The sequence below is a fragment of the Papilio machaon genome, chromosome 23, assembly GCF_912999745.1.
Source record: "Papilio machaon chromosome 23, ilPapMach1.1, whole genome shotgun sequence".
Classification (NCBI taxonomy): domain Eukaryota; kingdom Metazoa; phylum Arthropoda; class Insecta; order Lepidoptera; family Papilionidae; genus Papilio; species Papilio machaon.
In genome coordinates this window covers 4,214,405-4,229,694 of record NC_060008.1, presented here as the reverse complement: position 1 = coordinate 4,229,694, position 15,290 = coordinate 4,214,405, and the positions used below count along the sequence as shown (strand labels likewise).

Genomic DNA, 15,290 nt, shown 5'->3' with positions numbered 1-15,290 from the left:
ACGAGTTAATGCCCAGCTCTGATAGTTACTATATTTACGACTTCCTTATTGATATACATTTTATAATATATATAAAACATTACAGGAACCGTTTTATATTATCCGTTGTAGTGAATTTACCAAGTAATAATAGTTAGGTTGTATTTTTTTTGTTGTTTGATCGAGTTAAAGGTAGGTTTTTACATGCGGTATATTCTGTATTGGAGAACGTTGATAATTCTTCTACATGTCTTTAATGTTATCGTGTAATTTTATGATGTATATTATGTAATACTTTCTTTACATTCAACGCGCAATAAGCAGTTAAGTACAATCGTAGGTTTCTGAGACAAAGTTTAAAAATATCGCTATCTGTTTTGTCAAGGGATGATAACATGTTTTATGCAGCGACTTTGGTATCAGAAATCAACAGTAAGTCATGGGAACTGAGACCGGTCGATGTTGGCATCACTACAAAGGGCTACGGCTACTTCGCATCACTAAACAATGTTCCCCAAGTTTATCTTTTAAGATCCCTTTTCCACCAGCTCGACTAGTCGCATGCGACTGTCGTTTCTTTGAGGAATTTATTGTACCATTTCCACTGGCACGGTAGCGACTGTTATCTATTAAATAGCAATCGCTTGCTGTCAGAGTCGTGCAGCTAGTTATTTAGTGGTAAAGGGATCTAAACCCTCGTTTCATGAAGTAACACTCTTGAATTAACTTACAAAAACAACTCGTTAAGTGATACGGTCAAGGCTAACTCGAGTCCAAGTTTCACGTTCCCAGCACCACTCGAACACAAAATTAAATTATACATCCAATAGAAAGTTTCAATTTTATATTAGTTGTTATTTAGTTTTTGGGTAGAGTTTGTGAAGGTATATTTAATTATTAATTTATTTTTCATTGTAGACGAGCTGCTAGTTTTTGGTATTGGCCCGAATACGGTTCTCGCGTTATTCAAACCATTCTGAAGTCACCTCTAACTGTTAATTAAAGGAATGTTCTGTTTGTTTCGTAATTGAATTAAAAATATACTGTTAATAAATTAAATTTTTAATCTAACCGTCCGGATAAGAGAAATGTTTTCATTTATTTCTGTATGAAATCAGGTCAAGGTTTTCAATAAAACTGCGGGCGAATTGTGGGAGCAAACAAATAACGAATGTTTGAAACGGAACGGCCAATAGACAAACATTTGTCAGCCCTTCCAAATCTCCTTATCCGTCCATTACATGATTACATGGAGATCGAGTGAAGGGGAACCTTTTTTCCTTCACTGATGGACGCATACTGAATACGTCGCCTTAATATGGCGTTAAAAAGGCTCGTTTTCCTTCACCTTTTCGGTTTTAACAGTCTGACATGGATGAATGGCTGCGCCGTGACGAATTTTGCCGTAATTGATGTAAGAGTAATTTTTTTTTTTGATACTGTGTATGGAAAAAATGCTTTTAATGTAAATAGATTTAAGCTAAACACTTTCGGAGAGAAGTACATCTAGGTAACAATTAGAAAGCAATTCTATATATAATAAGGAGTGATTGACTGCTAGCCCTTTCCATACTTGTATAAATGAAAGACCGTATTTTCAAACTAATCAATACATCGAAGACGTTAAAAATGCTTGTACTCGTTACATAAACAAATAAACATCTGTTCGTACGTTTTTCGCCTTCGTAAAGTTATAAAATGACGAACGCAAATGTTAACCTGTCGTACACACGCGAAAACGCAGCCGGGTCAAGGCGGCGCCCACACGGCCGTGCAACCTTTGAAGCATGGGTAGGGCTGCCAGCTCAAAAAAACGACAATCAGTGACTGGACAATTCTTGACTTCTTCGTACGAAAAGACATCATCCACTACATCTAGTGACTTTTCACACCAACCACTCAACACCCATGTCAGACCCGAATACTCAAACAAATAAAATTCTCAGTATTCTGGTTTAACTCACAGATGTGGCAGCCCTAGGCATGGGGCAACCAACGCCTCAACCGACACGACATTTACGGAAATATCGCCTACACATACCGTAATTGTATTGAAGCTTTTAAAATGTAGATCTATTACTACCAGGCTCTTGAGTTTTTATTATTTGTTTAAAAAGAGACATGTGGTCTCTTACGTCATAAACCTTACTCCTGCGATCTTGCATACGATAGTCCGCCGTTCTAATTTAGGCTCTGGTTAGTTTTATTATTAAAGTTATTGTATCAATAAAGTTATTTACGATGACTGTAAACCACCAAATATCTCACGTTTATGCTATCGATACATAAAGTATGAAAGAGATGATCCTTATTAAAATATAGGTCGCATATACGAGTAAAAAATGATTGAGTTAAATTCTGCAAATGTTGACAGAAAATTTTTATAAAATAATAAAAATGCGAAGAAATTCGAGTCATAACTGGCATTAAATTATCGATAGGCAACTCAAACATCGGCCCAAATAAGCCCTGGCGAAGAGTCAATTCGGACGAGTCAAACCTCTGACCTTATTTTTTGTTACGCAACATTTTCAAGTTTATGAACCGACGATAAAGAGAATTGTAAAAATTTATTTCAACGTAAGAATCTAGTAAGATAGTTTTACGGTCTAGTGGCCCTCCGGGGATCGTTAGCCTAAATTTACTACCGGACCTCGTTCCGAGTACTAGTACGACTCGACGAGGCGAGCCGTGCGCGAGCGTAAGGAAACTCTGGCACAACGGAGTCGCGTGTTTTTCTGCCAAGCCACATCGCTCGCGTGCCAACTTTCAGATATCGAGCGGTGTTATTACTGGCCGACTTTATGTTTTCCATCGCCCGGCCGCCGCTGCCGCTCCGACTCACTTCAACTTTCTCGAGCCGAGGGTGCGTAATCGGTAAGTAGTAATATTCATATTGTCTTCAGCCGTAGGGAAGTGCAGCGTTGTTCGAGGATAACCTTGATGCAGGCGGTCGCGACTGCCCGGGACCGAGGTTCGATTTTCACTCGGAACATCGGCGCGCTCGTGTCTCGCCCGGGTAGGCGTGGCCCGCCGGCCGGTCAATAGCACGGCATCGCCCGTCCCTTTCACGCGCCTGGTCGCCGCATGCGTCCGTCCCGCTCCCCCAGGGGATGATTGAAACGTCTGATCCGCAGGCGCCCGCGCGCCCCCGCACCCCTTCGCCCCCTCACCAAGGACGTTCAGTGAATCCGTCCCTCTCTGCCGCGGTAGCACGTGCCTCCGTTGCTATATTTCATAATATAATGTGTGCCCTCTTGGTGTCGCGCGAAAATTCACAAGCAATTATGAGTCGAGGGCCTGATGAATTGTGCGAGGAGTTTGCGTGAAAGGAACCTCGGTGTCGTAGGCTCGGCGGCGAGCCACGGAGCCGGCCCTGTCTGGACACTTAGTGAGCCCCCTATGTGATATGGAGACAAGGGGAGAGTCAGCTAACGTAAGCGCCTGCTCGTGCTATCCGTCCTGTGCACTCTTTCGCCTTATACCTGCTCTCGCATCGCCTTCAGGTATGCATTCTGCTCCTTAACTAACACTACTTGCCAACATCTAAATTTAATTTAACAAAATCAGTAACAATGTCTTGGGTGATTTAATTTGAAATGCAAAAATGTAGTGCAAATTGCCCTTTAATAAAATATAATGTGGATGATATCCGAAATTGGTCAGTTTTCTTCTTTGGAGTTACACAAATTATTCTTTACTACAATAATGACTAGTGTGATAGACCTGCTTTATGTAACACTCTTCTCCATATTTATTTTTTACAAATGAAATTATTTCGTAAAAAATGTAAGTGAGGATAAAATTAAGATTAATAAAATAAGTAACATGAAAGCACTATCTATCACTAAATCAAATTATGAATATTGGAAATTTGCAAGGCTGGCATTGGGTCGGTCCGTCGGGAAATTTAACTTCTATCTCTGTGTGCCCACTGAGGTATCCAATCTAACTATTCATCGTTCTTCTTGTAAAAAATAACTTGCAATTCCATATTTTTATTGTATTTTAATTTCATCATTTGCTCAATATAATTACCAGCTCCAAAACTTTTTTTTTACCATGGCTGCATTGTAAGTAATCTTTTATCTTCGAGGACAAATAAAATAAGACATTATCGTAAAAATTTTACTTGTCACATTTTAAAACGGCTGTACATTACAGTGTACAGAAAACATGAACTTTATTATAATAATTAATGTTGGTAATTGCATGAAAATTGTACCTCCAAATGTAATGGACAATGTTCAATTATTTTAAAATTTGTAGAAAAATTCTATAATATGGACTTATTATATTTTTGAATTATATTTTAATTCTATGATTTTAGAATATCTTAATCTATCTCTAATTATGTTTGTGCATGTTTTATTAAGATATTTATACTTAATTTTATCAAAGAAATTACGTAATTCATATGCTCTATGTAGAGTAGCATTTTTGAGATCAAGCATAATGGCCTAGTTTCATCCCTATAGTATTGATACAGCAGAAATGTCAATGCAGCATTATTATATTGCCATAGACGGCGCCCGGTCGACGCCGCGGGTCTAGACGCGTAATAATTATATACCGAGCCAAGAGAGGCGTATTCTGAAAACGTGAGTCATCCAACATCGCTACAGGATCGATCCTATCTCGCTTTTCCGAGGTCAGCCAGTAATCGAATACCTCCTATTGTTTGATATAAAAGCTTAGAAACTGATTCTTTTAATATGTATGTATTTTTGCGCACATATTTCTTATCTTTTTAGACACCAAGTTCTATTCGTATATAAAAATATATATTTTTGCGTGTTGCCTACAATTGTTACTTAAACATAGATATCAAATAACCAATTTCAGTTGTACTCAAACCATAATTGCTTCTTTTTTATGTATCATGTAAAATAATTAAGGTTCGACTGGACTCGGTCATAAGTCTAATGTTAAGCCAGTGGACTATTATTGCTATTTTTATTATAGTTCACCATCAATCAAAGTTTTATCATGCACAATAAGTCACTTGGTAATCGGGAAATTGTTGCAATTACGTCATCGCTGGTTATGACGTCATTATTATTTTATATTCACAGTTAACGAATCGAATTATACCGCTTTAATAGTGTCTGATGTTAGAAGTTACACTAAACATTTATGACTATAAGTTAATAATGATAACGCGATTAATCCGTTTAAAGACATTACAACACTAATTAGAGAGGTAGGCATCATTTTACATGTTGGATATTTTTTTAAACATTTTTAAAAGCAATATAAAATATAACTGGTCTATGTTACTTAAGAATAATGTAACGTTCTATTGTTGAAAGAACTTTTTAAATTAATCCAATAGTTTTAAATCTTATTCGTTAAAATCATACAAAATTTTCCTCTTTAGGATAGTATAGATGTAAATAACAACATTGTACATCAAAACCACTAACCACAGATCTATAATAGTATAAAAGCAATCATATATTGTCTGGCGACTAAAATGTTGTTAAAGTATACACAAACAAGACCTAGGAAAATTTGTGCTACGGATTTGGTGATGATGTGTGTTTGTGTGAAAGAAGTCATTGGATGTTGTTTTTTTTCTCTGGATTAATGGTAGACGACCTCTTTATTTAGGACCAAGAACTCTAGGGTTCAGGATTCCCAAGTGGTAACTGGTCGTTGTTTTTTGGCAGCCCTAAATAATCCACTAGTAGTTGTAAAACAATACTTGTTTGTATTACATCGGGTACGCAATGAGTAATGTTGAAGTATTTTTAAATCAGAGAATATAGCCGCATGTCGCAACAGTGAAGTCATCACAATAACTCATAGTACGGTTACAGAATCGGAAGAGCTGATTCATTTCCTAGTGTCTAGTTTATTTTTTATACTAAATCAATAAATATCTGGTACGGGGAATTAAACTTGCACATCTCTGCATTACACTGTGTTGGAATAAGGATGTAATTGCTGAATATTGTAATGTCAGTACCAAAAATAAATTTAAATTATATAATTGCATTCTTATCTATTTCGCCAGTGATTTTTTATCATTAAGACCGCGGAACAAATATCGTAATTTGATAATTATCACGCACAACACTAGTGCTAGTGCACCCGTCCCCATTTTGTTTTTTATCATTTAATTTGATCTACGAAGCTTATGTTGTACAAATATTTAATCGTATTAAATGTGATTTTTATAAGATAAAATGTTTATGTTTGATACCATTTCAAAGTCATGATAAATACGGTAGTGTTACATTTTACCCTGAAGATTATAATCTTAATTAAATAATTTTTCAGGAAATTAAATAACTATGTCATTAGGACTGAGACAGTGATTAAATTCAGTCTAAAGTAATACAAGAAAAGTCTACATTGAAAAATTGATAAAGTACTAAAATAATTTTCCTTTTAACTAAACCTAGAAATTGGTAAAAAAAACAAATTTTATGTAAATTATTGGGCTGTGCAAAGTGATTAGTGAACATAACTGACGAAGACAAATTCTTTTATGTAGGAAAAGGTATGATTGGATATGGGTATCTGTGCTTACCTTTCTTGGATTACGGTTTTGAATATAAAATATTTAACTGCTGTAGGTTAGTAGTTAGTAACATGTTCACTGATTATATTTGATAAGTTAAATACCTCTAAATACTTTGTAGATTATTGCCAAGATAATTAAAGTAATTTGTACAAAGTATCTTTACATATTTGTATATCTTAAATTGTTAAGTTTTATTCTTTATCTTTATGTTGAAGAAGGATACATTGATAGCATATTTTTAACAAACACGCCTAATATCAGTGCTTATATTATCTTTAGATCTAGGAAGTGGTACACATATTATGTATATGATTTTATATGATTTGCAGATAACGAGGTATTATTCACATTGTTATGTACTTGAAAAATTAATTTAATTTAGGTAACGTATATTTAAATTTCGTATCAAATGACTTTCCTGCTTTTCTGTGTAAAAATTTAACTTATCACACGTTCTTTAGCTGCATATAGCGTTATAGCATGTTATTTACCTGTGACATTTACGGACTGGATCAAGCAGTCGGTATCGACATCTTCAAACTATCGGCATACGGCTGGCAGCATTTACAGTGGCGTCTGCAACTGTCCATGTAAGGCAAAAATCAATTTTTGATTTACTTACTCTAACTGTTTGAGATTGTCCGTGTATGGCTGACTAACCGTAAGTTTCTGAGACCAAAAATCTGTGTATAAAACATATCGTTATTATTAGTGATTTTACGTGAAATAAATCAATAAGGTATTATTGTGGATTTCAGAAAATGGTCGCAGCATCTCAAGGCCTGTTGCCGTAGTAGGCAAATATTTGTTCTACCAAAGACGTTGTTCCCTAATTGATTATTTGTACTTGCCTCGCCCCTCCTTTTGTGTGCTTTATTTCGGCTGTATTGAGTTATTGCCTCGTTTGGTGTACGTTTGATGTTTGGACAGGCTACCCGAGGACGGTGGTAAAACGTTGATGATTTTACAACTGGTTACTAGTGCTGTTATTATTTGATTAAATTTTTGTAACAAAGTTATCATACTCGCTGTAGTTGAGTTGGCAATTTTATTAGTACCCGAACTTAATTCTGATAAAAATTTCAAACCTCGTAAAAGGTAAAGGCTTTTAAATTGCATTTGTTTTGGAATACAGATCAAAAATAGTATTAATTTAAACTATTATTATTTTTAAAGTAAAACTTATACAACATAATCGAATATAGGTAGGTACTATAGCTAAAATAATATGTAGCTAAAATAATTTTGATCTTAAAACGAACACTATATTATCAAATACAAAAAGATAGGCTAACGTTCCTGAACAAAAACAATGTAGTTGAGGCAATTTAGATAAGGGTCACTTTTGTTAGGCAGAATAAGAAAACCTTTGTTCCCATTCGAAACTCGGAGGTCTATTATCTAACAAGTAAACTGTAGCTGCTATCGGATTAAGGGCATTAGGCGAACGTAAACCCATTACTGTACGGTTTGCATTTACCTTGTAGTTACTGACTTGCCAGTTGATTGTGCCTTTATGCAGTACTATCATCAAATTTTGTTATTTCTAGGCGCGCTAGAAGCCTCATTATAGTACACGTTCCCTTCCCACCCTTTTCTTATAAGTAAATGATGGAAGGATTTGGAAGAATAGGAGACGTATATGAAGGGGAAATATCCTTTTTTCTGTGCCTCCCTTCCTCTGTTGTTTAAAGAGGCGAATATTTTCGGCGAATTCAGATGGCCTCATGCTCGTTTGTCGCCTTGAAATATGTATAAAATTATATAAAAATACTTTTTTGGATACTTTTTTCAATTTATATTTAGGGGGAAATTCTATTAGGCGGAAATGTATGATATCCCGATGAATATTTTGATCATATCGGACCTTAACTTAGTTTACTTGGACCTTGTTATGTTAAATTAGTTACCATATGTGATATAAATGATTTTGGTTTAACTTTTGAAAAATTTATACCCTGGATTTAGACCTTATAATATTTTTAATGCATATATTTCTAGTTGTGCCACCAACAAAATACTTAGCACAGCATATCTATTGTGGAGACTTCAAGACATGTCTCTTCTATCTATCCTTTACTCTTCCCATTGTGTCGCCTTTGGTTGGAAAGTTCAACGGAGTTTGTTGCGTTTGATTAATTATTCTACATAAAGAGGCTTTTATAAGTCGATACAACTTCCCCAAACTTTGTAAAGACGTAAGCAATGAAATTGATGGTACGAAAGTTAATGCCTTTTCAGAATTCAAAGAAACTACATTTAATCGAAATTACTAAGTTATAGGGTATGTTTGTGTCTTCAATTGCGGATGTCTATGGCAGCGTTCACTTCGCCATTTCGGCGATTTCAGGTGGCCGCTTGCTCGTTTACCACCTTATGATATATTAAAAAAAAACTTATCACAAAACGAATAGGACATTTACCACCAAGAGAGTTTTCTTTACATCAAACTTATTTTAAAAATCTTTTACTAATTTATGTGTATAACTCTTCTACCGTATACCTAGTATAATACTATATTGCTATTCTATAACTGAATCTGGCTCGATAATAGAGGCGCTGCTATCGCAGTTAGTTATTTCAGAAAATAAGTAAATTACATAAAAGAATAAGCTTGACATAACCGCTACAGTTCGAAAAGACCTTGTGACACTTTTTTGATATTGACAGATAGGCGCTCTAGTGAGCTATCATAATTTAGTTTGACTTATCCAGCTGGTTAGATATCTTTCTTGGTCTATATCTGTGTAAGCGTAATAAGGGAAAACTGGTTAATAAAAAAAAAAATTGTGAGCAGCATAAGGCGTCGGTGGATTAAGTCGCTATTTCAGATCGCGGATCTTGAAAAATGGAAATTGCTATGTTTCGTTTTGTCAACTGTGTTGGATCTTTCGAATTGTTGCCACTAGGTTCTCAACGTCTTGCTTAGGCTATGTTATGTTTGCACGTCTAGCTCAAGTGTAGACTGATACTCCACGTGCCAACTAAAACGCTGTGTACTATGTTGTACAGATGTTGGTGTGGACGGTATGCTACTCGCGTACGTTCTCAGTACACGCCTGCCCCTTACATTCCCTATTTTCTCATTAATCGTTACCAGATCATTATTCAAGCCAACGTCAGAAATAGCTTTCGGGGAAATGTTGCGTAGGAATTCAACCTCGCCTGTATCCGTATTAAGAGCTGCTATAATTGTTTTGACTGATATAAGTCGTAGGAAAATTACATAGTTATAGGTTTGGTTTAAGTTTATTTATTACGCGTCCCCTCTTACATGAAATCACCTTTCTTATACAAAAATTATGGGAAGGGAAAGAGGACTACAATAAGGCCTCCGACTTTCTTATTTTATAATATGTAAGCGTAATTATAAAAGCTAATGTATTGTTTTTTGTTTCCAGTTCGCCACCTGCAACATAATAGGGAGCCATACGCTGCGGCGGAAAGACGGGTGCGACACGCACTCGTGGTATGTATTACATTTTATACAATTTCATAAAAAAAACTAACTAAGTAGAGCAACGAAACAACCCAAAGCGGGCCTTGGCCTTTATAAACAGACTAATTTATTTACGTATTATTAATATATGATTTTATTTAAGTTCGAATACTGATATATAAGAATGGAGTCAATTGAGAATAGAGATGTGTCAAAGAGTAGTGTAAACTATGCCGACCCTCCGTGAAAAGGACAGGATGGTGATGAGAGGTGAAATACCGTCCGCAAAGCTTTTAGCGACTCTTTAAAAATATACAGACTTGTAAATCTATATTGTATTCGGATCTAACAGAATGTGTACATTTTAAAGCAAATGAAATTGTATAAGGTACAATATAGTATGGTAAACCGATATTTGAGTTGGCACGTCAGATACTCAAGTACTTTTGAGTACAACGTGCCAACTAGCATCAGGTAATGTAAGACTTCTGATTATATTCTATGCACGTCACGTTCGCCCTGACCCAAGCCATGCGCAGTAATCCACTTATGCCCGAGGGATATCAAAAGAATTGCTGAAATACACTTTATCATTTGTCGTATGCTTTCAATATATTATTAAATTACCTCAGTTTGATGTTGGAATACTTTTAAGATACCTTTCAAAGTAATGTGCAGTGCAATAAGGTGTACCAACAGATTTTTCTATTAGTTTAATATACCTATGTTGGAAGGGGATATCTTTATTGCAAATTAGTCTTCTTCTTCTTCTTCGTATACGCCATTACTGAAGGTTGTGCTCGTCTTGATAAGCCTTTACAGATGCGTCGACCAGCTGCCTCCACGCCGTTCTGTCTTCGGCTTGTCTCAAGGCAGTCGTGATGTTGAGTCCCAATATATCTTGAATTTGGTCGGACCATCGGGTAGGTGATCGACCCCGTGACCTTTTACCGTCAATCTTTCCAACCACGACCAATTTGTCCAAGTTATCGGGGGTTCTCCGTTTCTCTGCAAATTAGTAATCTAGTAGTAATCCAAGAATAAGCTGATTTATTTTTTCCCAATAGTCCTCGGCACGTGCTTTTTTTGTTTCTCACTGTGGACAGAATAAATAGGCGTTGGCCAATGATGTCACAGATGAAAACCTATTGCGGCAATCCCGCACCCCAGGTCCCTGACCTTGACCATGTTAGGGGAACGAGAGGGCGGCATAGCGCCGCCCAAAAAAAACCTATTGCGGCAACCCTATGCCCTGTGTTTGTGTGTTTGTACCAATTGCTTAAAACAGACGCCAGAGTTAAAGAGTTGTAGTTAGGAGTTAGAGTATTAAGGTGAATATCCCCAGTTTACCTCGTCATTATATATTCCAGTTACCCTGTGATGTTTACAATACCTACAGCGTATCCAATTAGGATTCGAGCCCCCCATTAATCTTACCCAGCAACGTCATAATCATTGCGGACCTCGGACCTTGATAAACTATTTAGCGTACTTGTAACACGCCTGAATCGATAGACCATTAATCGATTTGAATTTAATATGTCTTGATTAAAAAATTTAAGAACTACACTAAACGTAAATATTATATGAAATGGTAAAAAATAATTTCAAATTGACACACTATTCGACTTTAATCATTAAGTGATCACTGAGGTTGTCTTTAGTACAGTTTTAGTATGAAAAATCTGTACTAAGGGATTATTTATGTATTCACTGAATGTCTCTGAGTACCAACGCCAGTGAGAAATATTTTTTTAATAATAAGACTTAGTAATAGAGCTTAAATGAAAGTAGCGATAAAAATATGACATTAAATTTGCATCAACTTTAATATATAGTATAATATGAATATTATTATAAACTTTTAAATAAAAAGTAACGTAATAATTAAGTACTTTAATGTGAACAAAATTTATTCAACTCGAAAACCTTTATCAAACTTATCCCTCGTAATAAATATCATCTACGTGAGAATGATAATGCTTCGGGGATAGACGTTGCAACTTGAATATGCAGATAACGTTTCTTTCCTTCAAGACGTAGAATTTATAATAAGCTCCTTGTAGATATGATATTGCAAATTGTTTAGCATAAATGTTATTTTTTTATATTATAAGAAGATGGCGAACGAGCAAGCGGCCACCTGATTCGCCGAAATAGCGAACGACCACTGCCCAAAGACTTCCGCAATTGCAGATGTGTTGCCTATCTATAATCGACGGAGGAAGGGACGCATAGAAAAAAAATATTGCATAGAAAGAAAATAGTCCCGTTCTCCGTGAAATCCAGTGCCCCTTACCATCTTTTCCTTATAAGAAAAGGGTGGGAAGAGAAAGATGACTAAAATTAGGCCTCCGATACCACAGTGATCAGATGAAATGCTAATTAGCTTCCACTTCATGCCTGGCTTTGGATTTAAATAAAGTAACAATTTGATACCTAAAGAAAATCCTTTACGCAGGTTAGGTTAATACAAAGTGTGCTTAAACGGTCGTGGAAAAAAAAGAAAGACTAGGTTACAATGTGAAGGAAAATTAAAAAAGTTAAAAAATCAAGTTCACAGCGCGTCTTTGTCAATGTTTAGCAATTGAAATGTACGGGTATATGATGATAAATGTTTATAGACATTTCCTTAATACTAGTACCTTAGAGTGTACTACATAATATAATATGCTCTCGTATACGTATATCTCGATACACGGCATTTTTATTGTAATTTCAACTCTATTCTCAAAAACATATAGACGAAATTAGCGTATATGAAACTAGTACTACGGTCATACCTCGTTGCAATACATGAGAACCGCAAACTGCAACCGCTCAGGCTGCGGTCTCATTTTGATTTCGAATTAGATTGAACTTTAATGTGTTTGATTTGCTGTACTGTTTGTTTCCACTGTTGAAATACTTGTAAAGAAACATATTATCATCTCTCTTATTTGCTTTGAAAAAAAAAGAGATAATATATTGTAATACAAGTCTTTCGCCAGTGGAATTTCACAGTTTGTCCAACCGTGAAGTGAGTTATAAGATTAAGTTTTTTTTTTTTGTAAATCGCCGCCAATTGTCTTAAAAATAGAATATTATGCGAGAATTTCTAAAACCAAAATCGCCGTTTAAAACATATTGTTATCTCTGTTTTTATAAGATGACAGGGATGACGATATGTTTTAAACAGAGATTTTGGTCTCAGAAACCCACGGTAAATAGTGAAAAGCAAATTGTAAACCTTTGGTACGTTAACGTAGGAAAGTATTCTTTTCCAATTTTAATTAAGGTAATTATAATTCTTTTGTGCCGGGATGATTAGATCATTAGAAAAAATAACCATATAATAGATATAGTTAACAGAGAAGCCGGTACGTGACGAAAACTTTTCACGATGAAAAAAAAAACGTAGTATGTATTTGTATATCGTTGGCACTTGAATTTCAAAACACGCAATAAAACCTGGAAAATTTATTCATTCTACAACTCTCTAAAGGAGGCCTTCGAAATGCTTGAGTGTGTTTGTATAATACATCTGCCGTTATTTCATTCAACTCTTTTTCTATACGCTACGAGAATAGTGTAGTTGTTGTATGTTACGATTTATTTCAAAGACTACTCGGATGATTAAAACATTCTTACTATAAAGCTCTCGCAAGTTATCAAGCCTATTTTATTTGTCTAGCTAATTTATCAAATCTAGGCCAGACTAGTTCCGTTGCTTAGAAAAAGTCCAATTTCCTTGTCTCCTGTCATCTGTTTCTTATTTCTACTGGCGCCAGTGAGTTTGCTATCCGTTAGTGGAAATAGATACTAAGATGAAGATACTGAAAGTCGTTGGGGTTCTTGGTGAACCTTTACATGGCCATATCAGAAGTAATTCAATCAATGTTGTAGTGTTATGTACCAGTGGCGCATAATGAAGCGGCGACCCATCCCGCCGGCTTTGTTACTGACCTACTTCTCGACGTTGTATTCCCGCAATGTATTACGTAAAATCTATTTGCCTGAAGCTCGGCTTATTTCTACACGGCGTGTGCTCTGGATTGTACCTCTGTGACAGTTTCATATGTTCCACACAAAGTAATACTCAACATTTTATTGTTGTATAGGAATATTAGTATAGTTATAACAAACATTTTTTGTTGTTTAAAAAACTAGGTTTTTTTTTTTTGGTAATTTACGTTGTTAGCGAGCGACTGGACCTCGATTTTAAATTAAAAATGTAACGTTATAATTCTATTAACTTATCAAAACTAAGTTATAGTTTTAAATCAACTATCAAATGAAAACTATTTGCATTGAACCTTGTTTATTACTGCAATTCCATTAACTTAATGATGACGTCACCGTCTGCGTGCTTTAAATATTGGCATTGGATTGATTCAAGCGAATTCCATCCTTATATGAAATGTATAAAAACTATTTTCCAATCCGAGAGCTCATGGCAAGCTCCAAAGAACGTGAGGTAAGTTACATGTCAGGGCTCATCGTCCATTTTGATGTATGAATGTATGAACGAAGTTTTATCGACCCACGTTGTTTCGCTTATACAATTTCTTTGATTATAATTTATGTGCATATCAAATATATTCGTGACCTAACATGAGCAGATTAGTTATTTCAGGAGACATATCGCTTTATGAAATGAAAAATTATACGACCTTTTGAAAAGATCTCTGAGTCACGTTTGAATTGACAATGCTTCTTAACACAAATAAGTTAATGAATCTTCACCTACCCTCACCCTCGTAAGATTAAGGGTTAGGATGGTATATGCCCCCTTAATGTTCACTTTAAATCATTCCAGGGTAGCGCTACAAATCACTGGACTGAAAAAATGTAAACTGAACATAATTTATCTTGACCAAACATTGTGGAGAAAAGTTTAATTGATAAAATTTCATGAAAATGTAATCGTCTTGTTTGTATTTTTAATAACCTGAAGTATACTTTAAAAACCTATTAACTTCACAAATGTTTATCTCGATGATCTTATCAGTATAATAGAACCAATTTGGGGGTGCGATTTACGTCAAAACATCGAGCATTACCCCCACTTAACGCAATTAAACTGACCCATAATTAAAACACGGCCATTTTTGTTCGCAGCCCGGGATAATTAACCTATTCCCAGTTATGGTCGAAGGAAAGTTTACGTTGCCCGATCTCGAAATGTCCGCCCAAGCAACTTTTAATGAACCCCTGTTACACAGATGAATTTGGAAGCGTCGATTTTCTTTTTTTTTTTTTTTTGGTACGAAATAATTTTATAGCTTTGTAAGTGGCCAGCTGTTTTTAATGGAATCAATTATTTAAATTATCGATGCAATTAATAACTCAAATGTAATT

The 15,290-nt window shown here is 35.4% G+C and overlaps 1 protein-coding gene across 11 annotated transcripts in view; it reads left to right on the top strand.

The window, feature by feature from the left end:
* The window catches only part of LOC106716828 (plasma membrane calcium-transporting ATPase 3), a 137,267-nt gene that overhangs the window by 56,878 nt on the left and 65,099 nt on the right, over positions 1-15,290 (top strand). For 10 of the 11 annotated variants that reach the window (XM_045683700.1, XM_045683701.1, XM_045683702.1 and 7 more), the window contains one exon: positions 9,913-9,980. The gene's annotated coding sequence lies outside the window, so the exon portion shown is untranslated. Of the gene's footprint in view, positions 1-3,281; positions 3,486-9,912; positions 9,981-15,290 lie in introns of those variants that run through there. The other variant, XM_045683699.1, reaches the window with a different exon arrangement.